Genomic DNA, 11727 nt, shown 5'->3' with positions numbered 1-11727 from the left:
GAGTGGATTATGAAGCTAAACCAACATTAGGAATCCCCCTTCTACAACTTGTGCCCCTGTGTTTCCTCCACACTTGAAATTATCTGCCTGATATACCTTGTAGGTTGAAGACACCACCCCCCCCCCCATGAAAAAATAAGTGAACTGTAAACTTAATCTGACATCAAAACTTCTCTCTTTTACAATGTAAACACTCCCATGTACCTACATTGGATGGAACTTGTTGGATGCAAAGACATCATTAATCTTCAGGAATTGATTTTTAACACAAACAGCACCCCCATGTTAATAACTTTAACATTGTCCTATTACATTTTTAGCATGAAGTGTAACCTAATGTTTTCTTATATGATAAAAGGCTGTATCTGTTAGAGATTATTCCCCTCATTATATTGTTTCCACCTTCATTAAGATCATTAAGCTGCATTTTCTTGGTGTGAAACAGCACTCAGTTAAAACATTTGTAGGTGGAGGGATACATAAGTGTATACTTATTTATTGCTGTTGCAGAATCTGTAATTTTTTTCTTAAAATGTAAAACCTTTCTTATGCCCTTGTGAAGTTTTTCTGTAAAGCTTAACTTTACTTAGGTGGTCTCTATAGACTATTAACTGTTTAGCTACTACTTGAATGATTTTTTTTTTTGGGGGGGGTAGGGAAATTAAGCCTTCTTGTGTAGGGCCCTTTAAGACACCTTGCTTGTGGATGGCCTTCCTTTGACTTCGTAGTGCTGTGATAGATGCAACATAGTCTGGTGCTCAAGTTTACCCATTAAACTTCTGTATTTTATGGTGGTGTTTTTTTTTTTAATTACTTATAATACACAGGTATTTTGTCCTTGCGACCATCAAACTGAATACCTGAAATGAGGTTTGACCTGCTTGATTTGAAATACTGCCTTTAATAATATATTACTCTTGATTGAATGTAATTAAACAGATGAATTTAAGTTAGTGAGATTTGGCTTTGGAGTTGCACAGCTATGAAAACAATTTATTTTACCTTTGATAGTTAGTTTGAACTTCAGTCAGTGTGCATGGGTTTTATTGACTAGATACTGAAACCTTCAGTTATGATTTATTTATTTTTATTTGCAATTTGATTGGATTAGTCCCACTAAGGCAACAGCTTACTTGAGAGACACTGAGGTTGTTTATATATTGATTAGAAGAAATTTATGAACTGTAGTAGTGAAGATTACTTCTCATGCTCAATTGCAGGTAAGTATTAATTTATGTTTCAGTTGTATTCTACAGGTTTAATAGCAAAAATAATTATTTGCTACTTGTTTACCTTTGTTTCAATACTTTTATATGTGACTTTTTGTAAACTTAAATTGTTTATGGTTTTATCTGTTGCTTTTACTTAAATGTGAAGTTATTAGATATATTGCACATTAGCATCTGAAACTGAAAAGCAAAACAGTTTTGCAGTAATAAATTATTAGGTTATAGATTTTATAGAGTATATTATCACTGTTGTTTTCTCTGTGTGTATCATTTTAGGTTTGCTTCAGTATATGTAATGTTTCTGGATATTTCAGTTTGTTTAACTTCTGCATCCCTTGTATTTTATAGTGTCCTATTATCCTGGGTGCTTTGTAGACTAGAGAGAATCCCTGTGACCTGTGAGGAAAAAGAACACAAAGAAGAGTAAATTGTGAAGCTAATCCTACTGGTAAAACAAACCTGACATTACGACTTCTTTCCACATTCATTTCTTGTCAGATGAGCACATTACGGTAGGCAGTTCTGACAATGGCCTGATATTGCCCCATGGAAAAATACAGGCATGAATATCCTCTCACAGTCGAGCACTGGCTTTAAGCATGTTGTTTTGTGCTGGAAACCATTGTGTAACACTTTGTTTTCACTTGTCTGTTTGTATAGCGTTACAATCATCCTTTCTTCATTTTTGAGTGACCTGCTATGCGGTAAGTATTACATTTCAAAGATACAGTTCAGTGGGTGTATAACCCTTCCTGATCAGTGAATAAAACCCTGAAAAATATTTTTAAACATTTGTAATGAACACTTGATAATCAGTTTTATTTTTCTTTCACAGTGCTTTCAAGAAATATTTGTAGCATGCGACTGCATACAGATGGTGTATATGTTAAGTGAGCATCTGAGAGTATTGGCCTTAGCTTCAGCAAAATGAATGAAAGTAAGCTTTGATGAAATTCTACAAATCACCACCACCTGTCAGTTGCTTACGTTTGCTCCATGTATTGTAGATGTCAAGAAGAAAGTTGAGGAAGTCCTCGGAGTGCTTGACCCAGTGAGACTGGGTACAGTCCATGATGGATCACGTCTACTGGTAAGCTGGAATATATAATAATAATAATAGAGCAGTAGTAACAAGTCACATGGTTATCTGTGCGCAACTACATCTGGAATATCCATGATAACCACAGGGGGATCTTCATGCAGTAAAAACAACAGGCACCAGGCTGAGCAGATGTGGTTTGTTAGAGGTGAAAATATGTATGTCAGCGAATGTTTGTCTTCATCACTTATAGCCATTGTTTACACCACATCAGTAAAATAAGTAAGTACTCTGGTACTGTTTGTGAAGTGATTTTGCTATATATATATCATTCAGTAATTCATAAACAGAAATGTAGAGCTTGCTGTGAAAAGATGCCAAGTATCTGGTAGTGGTTCCTGTTGTGGATGCAGGCAGTGTAACTAGTAATGCATAAATGAGTTTCTGCTGTACTTCATGATGGGATGAGCCGTATTTGTTTTGTGAAGTGGCACTTGGTCGTTAGTGAGGAGAGACTCACGTTTCCACATAACAAAAGTAAAGGTGATGCCTAAACCTAACCTAATCTGTTGTGTTACTGTTGTAGGTCGCTCTTGCATGCAGGCCTTGAGGACACCAATACCAACTCAGTCTTAACTACATAAAATTGTGTCTGCATGTTCATACCAAACTTCAGCAGTGGAAGCCTTCCATTGAGGGGAAGCTTTTTGTTTTTTAACCAAAAGTAAGTCATTTCTGTGACAACTTGGAGACGCGGTAAGTTTGGAAACAATTTGAGTAAGTGGAAAAGGGAATAGAATAGAAAGTTATTTGTTCTGTAGCACTTTAAAGCAACAAAGCTGTACAAAAATATATTTGATGTAGGTTTAAGGATTTTGGCTATGTGTGTCAAGAAAATTTTGAACTAATCACAGACTTGCATGGCTAGAGTAGAAAAGTGGTATAGCCTTATCTCAGAAACCATTCCTATGAAGTAATTTGCAAGAAGAAATAAACTCCAACAAGTCATGGTAAGCTAATCATTTTCATTTCAGGAAATGCATTGCTCTGTAATTTTGTCTACACGTGTCTGCTTATGCACCACTCATTACAATGGTGCCATCCTGTAGTCTGCATTATTTTACAACTGTGAATGAAAATAAAATGGAGTGTTGGTTCAATATAAATAAGGGAAACTATGTTTAGAGCTGCTATAACTCATGGTGTGTGACTTTTACACCTGTAGTATGGATTTGCAAAATGGTTGTACACTGCTGTCATTAGCTCATGTGTTGGGGAGTACTCTTATGACAGAACAGTGTTTTTAATATGTATATAAATTGTATGTAGCACCTGTCAATTCCACTTTGTTATATACAACTTACAGTGCAGCATGGTTTGAAGCATGCACAGGTTTGGACTGCCAGCTAGAGGCAACATGGCTCTATGCCTAAACTAATTTAATTTACCATTTTGACTGTCATTTGTTGCAGGGCATATACAGGTTTTTTACTGATCATCTGTTCACCCTGTGGAAGGCCCATCCTCTCCTACAACATGCTAGCTAAGTGGTGCCATTGCTACAAAAGTCTTTGCCTGCATCAAAATGCAAACTACAGATCAAGCACTTCAGCGATAGTGGAGCAGATTGAAATGTGGAAGCCTGCTGGGCAGATGAGCAGGAACTGACCTTGTGCAAAGCATTACCCTTACCATACAGCAGTAAAGCACCCTTCACCCATGAACCTGTGGCTTTCTTGTACAATCATACATGTACATCCGTGTCATTATTGAGCAAGTTGGTGCCAGTGCTTTGTTGGGCGTGTATGGACTTAGACAACAAAATCCTCTAATAAGAGGGCCTATTTGGAAAGGTAAGGAATACTTTGGAAGTCACTTTTCTGCAAAGTAGATTGATCTTTAAGTATGTTATATGTGACTCGTGTGGCAGCTCCGATATTTGTAGCAGTGGTTCTGCACTACAAAAACAGTATATTAGCTGCATACGCACTTCCTTTACTACATGGAATGGTAGCATGTTTGTTTCTTCTTTGTAAAGAATCTGAAGTCAATGATCAACTTTCATGAAGCTGACTGGTTTAAAAGTGTCATTGCTCCTGCTAACCACCTGTATTAGAGACCAGTCGCACTACTGCTCTTTCAGTACATGTTACTGTTCCATACTCTAGTGATATAGACAAAATGTATAATAGTTAAAATGACTGCACTCAATTTCAAACAAATTATAGCAGGAATATGATTCCATCATTGTGGAGCACTGAATGGTATAGTCATAGGGATAATGTACCATGGGGTTTGTTGCATTCGTTTCTGCACAGAATGTTCTTCACTGTGGTATTTTCTGTGTATCTGGTGTAATGGTCAGAGTAAGCCTACACATCTACTTTGATCTAATTTACAGATTATTCTAGTTAACTAGTATTTGTGAGTTACTATACAATGTGTCTTGTGTGTGCCTTCCATATGTTTGCTCGTAATGGACGTAGAACCAAAAGAAAAATACAGGACCTGACTTTTGTTACCACATGACCCCTATAATTGTTTAACCACTGCAAATGTGAAGCACATTGCCATTGGGAATTGAAAATCTGTTCTACATAACTCTTCTAGAAATGTAATGTAATTTGGCAGGAATAGACAACATCGGCCCCTACTCTGCTAGTTTGATCAATTTGCTCCCTCTTCATGGAGGGCAAAAGCCAGCCAAGAGAAACCATCATTTAGGCAGCCATCATGGATGGGCCGAGAATATTTTTTTTGTGGTTCTCCATTTCTGGGCCTTGAGTGGGAAGTTGGGGAAAGCTGCTCTGAGACCTTATGTTAGCAGTCTTCTTACCACATGGCTCTCTCACCAGTAGGCAAACAAATGATGATTTGCTCCTCAGGCAGGAATCAATGGAATCCTATGACTTGTGCCAAACTCTGGGTTAACTGGCCTTAAATGATGGAATGAATGGACTCTTAGGTGAAGGAAGGGGAGACAATGCAGATCCATGATGGGTAAGGAATTGGGGGGGGGGGGGCATTCCGGACTCCTTATTTTGGGTGTCTGTAAAAGGAGAAATGGTTAATGGCAAGTAGGAGAGCAAGGTATTAAAGAGCAGCAATACTTACCAATCTTTTAGCAAATATGCTACAGCTTTTACCGCAATATGTTACAGGTTGTGTAATTTTTGTGGTACATCTTTGAATAGAGACATATGCATGGCATGATTTTTGAGCTAATGTGTATTGTACTAATAAGACATATGCACATGCATCTTAGTAGAACTAAGTACACACATGCACATATCTGTGGGGGGACACAGACAAGCATGCAGTTACCTGGTTAAATCTTGCCAAACACCAGTACTCCCTGTCCATCCTAGTGGCAGCACTCCACCAGACTATCTTAAGAGATGTCTCCAGAGTAAGCCTACTTCAGCTTACTGAATGCAAAATTCTTAACAATTCCTCACCAATGGACTCATGGAGTGGACTGCTGAGTGCATTTTCCAATTTTTACAAGCACTTAAACAGATGCATAGAAAACTTATGCACACACCCACCCAAAATATAACGGTAAATTCAGGAGTAAACCTCTTTGGCAGGATGTTAATATTAAAAACTGCATAACCAAATCAAGGAAATAATAAATGGTTGTAAGACATCCTTATCTCTCTACCTCAAGTTAACACTGAAATGTGCAAGCAAGAACTTATGAGTACTAATTAGAAAATGTGAAGCAGAGTATGCACTTAAGTTTGCTATGGATACCAAAAGAAACTACAAATTGTCTTTCAATAATGTCTGGGCATTTCTTGATGTCAAATGATGGAGTGAGTTTATCTATGATGCACATATTCTGATCACAAAGATATAGCAAATATAATAGCAGACATATATCCTCTACTATCCCTCTAGTTGAAATTCTAACATTCGGCCTCAAACTATCCCCAAGGTTTGTGCATCATGCCTGGAGAACTCCTCAACATGAGGGTGTCCCGTCTACATTCCAGGCTAATTAAGGGACTCTTAACCTCCAGCAGCTCCCAGACCTAGGCAACTTAACTGATCTAGACCCCACTCCACTTGGTCTCATCCCCTGAAATTAGTTAACTTCAAAATCCAGCAAAGTCATTCCCAAAGTGTACTCTTCTATTATGAGGCCCAGCATCAAATACACAATGTTTCTTTTGGCATGTATAAATCAAGATATAGTTCTAATTGGAAAAAAATGTTTTTTAATTAAGAAAATTAATGGTCTTAAATCCTTTAACTATACAGATAAATTAGCAGAGCTCTATTTGTACTTGGTATCCTAAAAGCTGATCTGAGGTGACCTATGTCTTGCTTTTTTGAGCCATGAAAGATCTAATCCTATTTGACGACCTGTTTCTATTCAAAAACAGTAGCTCAACAAAAACATCCATACTAGGGACTTGCACCCACAAACAAGACTCCACCTGAGGGATAGTGCCCTAATTGACTATTTTTGGTCTATGGAATTGGTTACCACTACATGTAAAACAAAGTATTGCAAGTGTTCTCTTAACGATGGATAGGCAGACCCAAATTAACAGCAGGGTTATCAAGTAAACATACTTAAAGTATGTATGGCTAAGCATCTTCTGGTTCCAATATTCACTTTGCCTAGCATTGTTCCTATGTCAACACACTAGAAATATTTATTTTATATATTTATATCAAAATAAATACTTTTAGTACTCTGGGGAAGAAATTCAGTGTCTCCTGAATTACTTTCTTCATATCTTTTGGCCTTGACAGAGTCCTAGACGGACCAGCTGTTTCTCAGAAGATGATGCCAAATGCAGTGCACAAAATGACTATATACATTTCAGTAACCTCTGTAAAGAGAATATAGTAGGAAAACCACATTAGGACAAACCACATTAGGACAACAGGAACCATTCCATGCTAACACCTTGACTCAATTGGTTCTCTCATTTCTTGACATCCTAAAAATTGTTGAGATAAAGTACTTTTGCACAGTTTGCTAGCACAGTGTGCAGGAAAGAGATGAGGAGTGTCAGACAAAAATAAGAAATTGTTTCAAGAACAAAATATAGCATCCTAGCACTGCACCATGCAAAAACATGTCAAATGAGGCCGGCAGATGTACTGACCAGTCACCTCCTACTATTTTTTCAAATTCCAAGTATTCATGGATGTATCTACAAGATGTGAAAACGTCTTCATGCAGAATTTTGCATCAAAGTCTGGGTGTTGAGTGATGCAGAGTGTAGATTCTAACTAGGAAAACTTGTAACCCATTGTTCCATACAGCTGTCTATTTTCCTAGACGTGTCAACAGTTGGTACTCGCCAATTGCACTTATGCCCCCCACCCCCAAGTATGGTGAGCTTTAATATACCATGATTAAGTAACCAACACTGGAAAATTCGGACTGACACTTTATCTAACAGCATTTGTAAGTGGCTTAGTGTATGCAGCACATCAAGCCCAAGGCAAAACAACATGACATAACTCTTGACATGTATGTTGATGATTTCCATACATATAGCTGCCTTTAGAAATGTTACTAAAATGGAAATGTGTCCGTAGGTCTGCATTTTCACTGACTATACAGGGATGCCTTTTAGAAAGAGGCAGACTGTCCAAATTCCAGGTGCAAACATATACCTGGAAATGGATAGAGGAATTGTGAAAGACAGCAGTATGTTTCACCACTTTAAAATTATCATTGTTTGACTTCACACTTTGCCATATCACACTGCAGGCTTTGCCCTAGATGGTATTACCTCCTTTCAGGTTGTTGCAGACATAAAAGCAGACTGTGATGATATCAGTGACCTATTATATGTGTGTGTGTGTATGTATATATATGTATATGTGTATATAAATATATATATATATATATATATATATATATATATATATATATATATAATATGTATGTGTGTGTGTGTGTGTGTATGTATGTGTATATATATATATATATATATATATATATATATATATATATATATATATAATGTGTATATATACTCCTACATTGACACTGATGGTGCCTTCCACTTCCAACTCACACAATGACCCAGTCTCTCTCTCAACTCCAAACCTTTTGGATTGAGATAAGAGTCAAGAATCAAGCTTTGGGGGTCAGTGTTCAGTGAGAAGCATTACTCGAGTATCAACTATTAATAGCTGTGCTTTGATGTCAACATTGGAGCTGTGAAGGGGTTGGAGCTTCAGGATCTCTCTTTGTTCCAGCTTTGAGAGGCTACTTCAGCTCCTATCCCTTCCCATGGTCTTTGAGGCCTTCCAATGGGTTTCTTCTTGGTTGAGAGAAGAGGTACTACAATCCTATTCGAATCCGACCCAACCACAACCATATTCTGCTCTGGAATCCACTCCTACTTGTTAATGGGGACAACTGGCTTCCAAATGTCTTGGAGAAGTACTTTGAGTTTCCAGTTTGATTCAGACCCTTAATCAGATATTCACTAATAACAGGTATGTGGAAAGAAAACCTGCAAATGGAAGCATTAGGATTCATCCCTAGATTGTGACTGATTTGAAGGGTCTATATTATAAGATCGACGGTTGAAAACCACAAAAGGAGGGTTAAAGGTACTAGGTCTTTTTAAACTAGGCCCACTTGCCATATTTTCAGCACTGTTGTCTTAAAAAAAAACAGCCTAGGTTCAGTTTTCTAATGGTTTAGTTTTCTAATAAACAATTTTAACTGAACAATGGTGTTTATCATATTAGCTTTCCCAGCCAGTACAAAGTTGAGGCCTTTTTCTAGTAAATCATCCCATTCCAAATTAACCAGTGTCTGACTCAAATTAAAAATCTTAAAGTCCCTCAAAGAAATTTATAAATAAAAACACAAAGTTCATCAGGCTCCAAGGTAACATTCAGTCTCTCCCCCTCCTGTGAAAAAATGTTGATCCCTCCTCTCCTCTCCCTTTCTGAGGGGGCTGATAATGTTGCCAGCCATAACTGGTGGTAACTAGTATCCCACCCCTCTGGTTCCTCAACCATTCTGATCTCCTTAAAGGGGGAGTCTCTAAAGGGCGTTCACCACCATAATTATTGTTGAGTTGAGAATACCCCTGAACTTCAGCTGTATATTTTTTATAAGGTGAACCCATTAAAGAGGTAGGGTATACAGTAGCTTTTGAACATAACAGCCTTAGGAGTTGGAATCCTTCTTGTGTCGGCCTCTCTACCCCAGGCAAGTAATTGGGCCAGTAATCAAGGAGTCTCAATCCTCACCACTCTTCACCACCGTCACCAGTGAGAGATGGTCAATAAAACAGGAATGAATTTACACAGTATTTTCAGATACAACTCTCTGCATCAAGCACAATTTCCCAGCCAAGAACACACAAGGAACCTGCTCCAGACCTGGGACCTGACTCTGTCTCTACATATACCAAATAAGATTCGCTTTGGAGCACTGTGTCCCATTTCCAAGTAGCTGACACACCCACACCTGGGAATTTGATTCACACACTCACTCACTCCTGGAAAAAGGCTGGTACAGATTTATTAGCTGTACCCCTTCTGCCCAGAATATAAGGTAACCATGCCGCCACCAGTCAACCACTATCAGGCTCTTACTCTTCCATTCCAGAATCCTTTGTTTATAACTGATTAAATGTATATGTTTAATAACACTGTAATATATAAATATATATTTTTGAAAGACAGAGACTCTTGTCTGATTTCTTTTTCTTTCTCAGTTCCCTAAGTAACATAGTAGTATTTATTACTTGGGAAAACTTGAACAGTTGTCTTAGTTTACAAGGGAAAAGGCAAGGTTAATTCCAAAGAAAATTATCATTTCTAGCTCCTGAATAATAATCTATAGTTCTTGCAGTACTAAATTTTATATATGCTATATGGTCGTGCTCTGCACAAAATCAACCTCTGCTAATGGTGGCATTTATGTTAGTGTTTTAGTTTTGAAAGTAACTTAAATCTTAATTATACTGGTTTTAGCATAATACTTCAAGAAAGAGTAAAGCCTGAACCTAAAGGTACACTATTGTAGAATCCAGATTCCATGTATCCTACATATACAGCTGAAAGGAGCTTGAGTTGACAATTAAGAATAACTTTACCTCCTTGAGCAATTTCTTGAACAGAAAAAATGTTATTTAATAACAAAGATTTTATTTGTGCAAACAAATTATTTAAGCAGGTAGGTTGTGTGGGAGATGTTTTTTGCAAAAGTGTACTAGAACTGTTTTTAGTTCAGGAGTTTCTGGTATGCAATTTCCAGGCTTTTTTCCCAGTGAAACAAATCATTTATCACAATCCACCCTATAATATCTCTGCCTCTTGAGTGTACTAAACCTTGTGTAGTAGCATGAATTTATAAAATGTTAAAAAGTCTGTATTTTAAGTATGCAGTATGTTTGAATTTTCTTCCAGCTGTTCCTACAGGTTAGTCAGCAAAGTCACAGGGTTGTTACAGCAGGCTAATGCTAGAAAGTTAGTTCAATAGTTCATAGGTGGTTTACTAGGATAACGGCCACAGCAGACCTTTTTAAGCCTAACCATGCTTCCCCAATCTCTGACCAGTTTTTAAACTATAGGGTCATTTTTATGGTTGTGTGTGGGCTTGAGATTGGGTAGCCAAGCTTTACAGCTGCCTCTGTCTAGTACAGACATGGCTTCCAAATCAGGGCTAAACTTCTGATTCCTCATCCATTGGACTAAGTTAAACTTTAACTGTTTAAGGGAAGAGCTCTGCTTCACGTGAATGGGAAGCATGTTCATAGAGGTGGGGGTTTGATACACATCTGTCCCCTCAACATGTCCTATTTATGTTACAGATGAGATTTAGGTCCCTAGATCAGTAATCCTGATACTCTTCATTTTGCAGAAGCAGAACAGGTGCATCAGAACAGTATCGGAGGATGATTTGTATGACAAGCATTGATCGCTTCTCAGCAGTCTGTATGCGAATGAATACAGGAATAGAGCTTTTTGTGAGAAACCCCTGCGATCATTCCAGTTGTGCATGCTTGGTCAGGTATATATTAAAGGGGATGTTGTACTCTGGTCTGATGAGGGCTGAATACAACAGATTTCTGACCTACTTGAACCTAGATGCCATACTGTTGCTTATAAGGTGTGCAATACAGAATGATTTCCTTACCACTGTAGACACATAATGGTCAGAGGCCAGGTTACTGGCTACATGTATTCCCATTTCCCTGACCACTAGGCTGACTGTAAAGGGGTATGTTATCAATGTGGTATTTCCAGTTACAGCTGTCTTCCCAAAGGAATACTATTAATCATTTCTTGGTATTTGAGTTTTAGTCCATTTGCTCTGGCACCGGTTATTAGTTTGGCCATCTTGGAGGGTATTTTGTGTTTTTGGGGGATAATATGACTGCACCTAGTTTGCAGTTGTGTCCAAAATTTGTCAGCCAGACCCCTATGACATTAGCCTTGAAACTGGAAAAGTAGTTC

General features: G+C 37.8%; 1 long non-coding RNA gene across 2 annotated transcripts; it reads left to right on the top strand.

The window, feature by feature from the left end:
- Positions 1 to 758: 758 nt before the first annotated feature.
- LOC122810870 lies at positions 759 to 4561 on the top strand. 2 transcript variants are annotated; one of them, XR_006366135.1, is made up of 6 exons: positions 759 to 1220; positions 1578 to 1933; positions 2065 to 2119; positions 2237 to 2319; positions 2855 to 2992; positions 3741 to 4561. It is a non-coding gene; the product is annotated as an uncharacterized LOC122810870 (long non-coding RNA). The 2 variants fall into 2 exon arrangements; XR_006366134.1 differs by having other exon boundaries at positions 2065 to 2319.
- Positions 4562 to 11727: the final 7166 nt, after the last annotated feature.

The sequence above is a fragment of the Protopterus annectens genome, chromosome 9.part0 (assembly GCF_019279795.1).
Source record: "Protopterus annectens isolate FY-2018-M chromosome 9.part0, PAN1.0, whole genome shotgun sequence".
NCBI lineage: Eukaryota > Metazoa > Chordata > Ceratodontiformes > Protopteridae > Protopterus > Protopterus annectens.
The sequence above is the reverse complement of the archived record's forward strand: the minus strand, read 5'-3'. Positions and strand labels throughout refer to the sequence as shown.